This window comes from Triticum aestivum, chromosome 5A, assembly GCF_018294505.1.
Source record: "Triticum aestivum cultivar Chinese Spring chromosome 5A, IWGSC CS RefSeq v2.1, whole genome shotgun sequence".
NCBI lineage: Eukaryota > Viridiplantae > Streptophyta > Magnoliopsida > Poales > Poaceae > Triticum > Triticum aestivum.
In genome coordinates this window covers 120,455,013-120,460,271 of record NC_057806.1, presented here as the reverse complement: position 1 = coordinate 120,460,271, position 5,259 = coordinate 120,455,013, and the positions used below count along the sequence as shown (strand labels likewise).

At 40.8% G+C, this 5,259-nt stretch overlaps 1 long non-coding RNA gene across 2 annotated transcripts; it reads right to left on the bottom strand.

The window, feature by feature from the left end:
• Window positions 1–2,576: 2,576 nt before the first annotated feature.
• On the bottom strand, window positions 2,577–5,259 carry LOC123102575 (uncharacterized). 2 transcript variants are annotated; one of them, XR_006449060.1, is made up of 3 exons: window positions 4,851–5,259; window positions 4,255–4,430; window positions 2,577–3,697 (listed from the first exon to the last, which is right to left on the bottom strand). It is a non-coding gene; the product is annotated as an uncharacterized lncRNA (long non-coding RNA). The 2 variants fall into 2 exon arrangements; XR_006449061.1 differs by having other exon boundaries at window positions 2,577–3,671; window positions 4,851–5,242.

Genomic DNA, 5,259 nt, shown 5'->3' with positions numbered 1-5,259 from the left:
AACTTTCCCACAAAAAAAGAGAGCAAATTAACCTAACGGTTTTGTGACATATCTGGGCATCAACACAGGTTCCATGATCCACAACTTATGTCTGGAGATGTGCATTAGTTATTTCAGTTTAAAAAAAAGGATGTATATTGTGAAGAATCAATCTACAGTATTACTTTGTTATTGTTACCTTAATGACGAAGAGTCTTTATCACGATGGGAACACCCACCAGCACATAAAGGACATCCATGCACTAAGTGACCACGGGACGACATGAATCATTCCATTTTGGAAGGAGTGGCGGAGGAGTTGCCATCATATGCGGAGGAGGATTCCTCCAAGCCCAGAGGATGAGGAGGTGAAGAAGAGTCCCAGCTGAGACTCTTTTCCCTCGGCTCGGTTGGGCCGTTCATACTGAGGCCCATACGGATAACAAACCCAGCGGCGGACGAATCCTCCTTTTTTTAGGTATATATATATCCAGGACACAAACGTCGATAATATTGCAGAAACAAAATTTAGTACCACCTCGAATATGTTTTAAATTCAAACTGAAAGCATAAAATCACGGGAAGAAGCGTATTGTGACGGTGAACCCGAGAGACTCAACCCGTGCTTTATTATTATAGCAAAAAGGCCCGTGCGTCGCAACGGTACAAAATGAAAATGGTTATAAACTCAAAATACAATTTACTATTTAAATAATGTTGCAGGTAGCATAACAATATTAGAAGTAAATTAAAGTACCAAGGACCATATTCTTGACACAAAGAGTGGAAATTCGCTAATACTTCAAGAAAGAAAAGAAATACCCTGAGGTTAGAAGCAAAATGATGCACCTCGTGTTTGTGTTTTACTTGTGAAGCTAACGTGAAGCTGACATCAAAACAGGAAGTAAAAAATCAAAGATATTAAAAGGCTTAGTAATCAAAGGAGATAAGCAATGTCCAACAAAAAGAGAAAACATTAATATTCTGAGTAATTGCGTACCAGTCACGCCTTAAACCATTTGCTACACAACGATTGTCGCATATAAGGAGTGAGTATATTTCCTTTTTTGCAAAAAAAAAACTTTCAATATATTCATCTCCCGTTATCTATTTCCCTTTTTCTTTTATTAAACATGTGTACACTGTTTATCATGCCTACTTTTCTAGATCACAACCGATATCTTGGCCTGCGTGCCACTTGTAGTATCTTTCTCTGTTCAACTTGTGGAATATTGTAATTTAAAAAAACATATGGAATATTGGCACATTTTGGACCCATTCCAGGCATTGTGTATGAATGCCGATTTAATCGGTCAGTTTAATTAATAATCGGCCTCCATTAAATCCATCAATCTGCCTTTAGTTAATTCCTCCATTCCATATATGAGCGAGATTTAATTGGGGTCTTTCTCCCATAATTTGGGATTGCTGGGATTTGATCTGGTCTCTCTCCCATTAATTTCAGCAAACCATCTCTCTCCCCATAATTTTCCCTTTCATTCCTTCCATATATGAGCGCCCGATTTAATTCTACTTTTTAATTTCTCCGTATATATATAATTCCTCTTCTCCCGTAATTCCTTCTTTTTGGGAAGCATGGTCGCTATGTATACATATCCTCTCTACTTTTACATGTGAACAAGACTTGTCTCAATTGGTGGCAGCGCTCAACATTGAAGTGGAGGTCGTGAGCTCGATCCCCTGTGAGCAATTATTTTTCTCCACCTTCTTTATTTTCACAACAGTCTGATAGCGGGCTGAGGCCCAATGTGGCGATGTGGCCCAAGCACTTGACATAGGAAGGTTTGCGACGGACCGGACCAACCAACGAAGAAAACGTGGATTGTATGCAAACGGACAAAATTACAAAATTTACAGAAAGCGTAAATTCATGAAAAGAAGCGTATTATGACGGTGAACCCATGGAGTCAATTCGTGCTTTATTATTAGGGATAGATTATACTAGTACAAATGCCCGTGCGTTGCACCGGGCGGAAAAGGGCATGACCTGCTTTTTATCCCATTATTATGCACCATTTTTGTATCTAATTTTAATATACATCGATAATAAGGTTAAACTGATTAGTTCTTTATACGTAGCATGAAGTTCAGACGTGAAGAAGCCACCTTAGCGTTCTTCATCTGTTTTTATGGAAAGAGTAGTTTTTTCTTGGAATAGATTGTCTGTCATTTTCTTTTTGCTTTTCTGAAAAACGCCTCTGTTCAGAAAGTCTCCTTTGATCTAACAATGATATTCATCGTTGGATGCAAAATGAACGCTCGTGTATAACTCTAGGACTAAAAACATAAAGCATTGTAAGTCCGTTTCACAAAGCTATGATATATATGTGTGTGTGTGTGTGTGTGTGTGTGTGTGTGTGTGTGTGTGTGTGTGTGTGTGATTCAAAAAACATGTCAGCTAAGCTAAAAGGTCTCATCCATCATTAAAGGAAACAATTTTATATTTAAACATGCCAATTTCGTGGGCACTGCATCTCACTACAATTTTATGACTTCAGAGAGATAAGATACATGTAGATGCATAATGTTTCTTTCTCATGCCAATTAGCTAATCAACAGGGCACAAAATAGGGAGATAAACTATGGCAAGCAGGCAACCGAATTGACATAGCAACAACTTTGAATTTAGTTCAATAGTAATGGAAGGACCAGAATTAGTGAATCATAAACATGAAGGGTCGAAGCACTAAATCAGCGTGTGCTCAGCTCGGTCACCATAATCTACTTTATCTTCGCTGTGGGTTAAATGATAATCTACTTATCTCGTAGTAAAAAAATTCTCAGAAAGCTTGAATATTAATTAGTTTATAGGCCAATCACTTGCTCCAAACTGCCATAGGAAAAACCAACAAATAGGAGCGCATGGCAATAGTGGTGAACATAAAAAAAATTGACAGTGCCTATACTTCAAGCCAAATACTACTGTTCTTAAGACAACATTATTGACTAATTAATCTTTTTAGTAGGCTTTTCACCAGCGCCGTGTTATATATTACTACCAAAAAATAGTAAATATGATAATAATAATAAAACTAAAATTTTGCAGTTGAAAACATGGATTTTGTAGCAGACCAAATAGTCCTAAACCTGAAGCAAAATACAACATGGCATATAAAAGTATTCTGTAAGAAAAAAAACACCATGCACACTCTTTTATTTTTCATCTGCAGATCCGTGGCTTCCGAAATAGAGTAGTCAAAATCCATCTCCTCTTACAAACCCTTAAGAACCGAACAATTAAACATCATGGAAAGGTAGAACTAACATAAATTCATACCAAAATTTACCTGGTAGCTCCAAAAAGTTAACAGGCATTCCCAAAAGACTATTGTTCTCTGCCCCCTGTATGACATCTGCACCAAAATTACAAGAATAAAGAACCACTTTCTCCTCTAAACTTAATTAGCACATGTATCTCCTATGGATGATGTTTACTCAACTCTGTTTAATCCGCTCACAGGAATAGAATCTCCTGTGGGTATTAACCACAATCATGGCACTGGCAATGCCCACAATGGTATGGACCCAATACCCCTCCCGCTCTGCTCTCTCCCCTACCGGTGTTTGCCATTATACCGGAGGACGTCGCCGCATGGGATGCTGAACGGAGGCACCGCCACCGGGATCTGGATGTTTCACATGAAGCTTGTTCACCCAATCATCCTACATCCCTGATGTCATATGAAAAAAATTCCATCTGGAACATCAACACGAAATCAAGAATAAGTCTTCATGTTTAATGAGGTAGTGCTAAATCAATTTCCTATGCCGCTTAATCAATTTCCTGATTTCATGAAGCCATATAAAAGATATTTCCCTGATAAAGTAATAATTCTTCAAACACAAATTTCTTGTGGGAATTAGCACAAACATTTGCTTGGCAACCAAAACTCAGTTTCTCATATTACACTGTATTGTAGTAATGTAATGGGTACTGTCGATCTTTTGAAACATAATAAGAAGGGCTAGCTTATAAACAGAAAACACTGTTTTATGGCTCAATAAGTATTAGCAAACATGACATGATAGCAGGAGTGCTATGATCAATTTTACAAAATTGGGCAATAATGTAGCAAGGTGTTCAACTTGTTTGGGCAAGTGATGTTCAGCATGTTCAGTTTGATCTTACCAAAAGGATCAACGTAATTCAAGACAGGGGAACTGAACCAAGAATACATTGGTGCCTATCAATAACTCCCAATTGGATTTCGCCTTAAATCAGTGCAGGGGTGGCAGGGGAGCACATGTGTATACCTGCACGTGGTCGTGAAGATCGGTTCAAACGAATTAGCGTCCTCGTCGGCGTTGCAGAAGAGGGCCTGAGTGGAGGAGCCGGCTTCCGTGGATAGCACACGCTGAGATGGGGAGCGGCTACACGACAAAAAAAATTCGGAGGCCAGCAGCACATTGGAAATCCATCAAGAGTTGGCCTGCAGTGTTGGAGTATATAGTCAATGTTCTCAAGACTTTGCAGATTCAACTTCTCAAGTAAAATCATAGTAAAATTGATTCATTTTACACATTATGAACATTCAGAAGCAGATAACAAAACTATCAGGCGGCTATTCACTGTTGCTAAAATTGTATCTGACCATTAGATGAGTAAGTCACCAGAGAAGTTGTTATGTATATAGAACATGTACTTCCAACACTCATGGGTGCTGCCCACACGCCACAACAAAATCTTTGATACAAAATCAATCAGGGGAGAGCATGCCCATGCCACTGAACTCTCACGCGATCTGGGGGTTGTTGTTGGCCACAGGATGAACTTATGAAGGGCATCTCTAGCAGTTAGCGACGATGCGACATACGTTTTTTACGAGGAGGAGAGGAATCGGGACACATACCTGGATCCGCCGACCGGAGCCACCGTCGGAATCCGCGCCGTCCTTACTCTGCCTTCTCTTCTCCCCATCTCACCTCCTCTCTCTCCCACGTCTCTTCTTCCCACGAGACCGAGGCGCCACGGCCATGGAGCGCCGGCCGCCGTGCTGGATCCTGATCTGATCCGCCTCGCCGCGACGTCCGCCGCCTCCCCGCCTCCCCGTCGTTCCCCACTTTCCGGAGCCCTGCCGCCGTCGTCCTACATGTCCCGATTGGATCGGGACTTCGGGAGCGCCGCCGCTCGATCTAAAGCCAAACATGCACAGAGGGTTGACGAAGAAAAATAACTGCGGGTTAAATTAGCGAGAACCGTTTATTCGACAGTGAGAGACGGGGCAAGGCCAACTGGATCGCGGCCCAGTTAAGCGACCA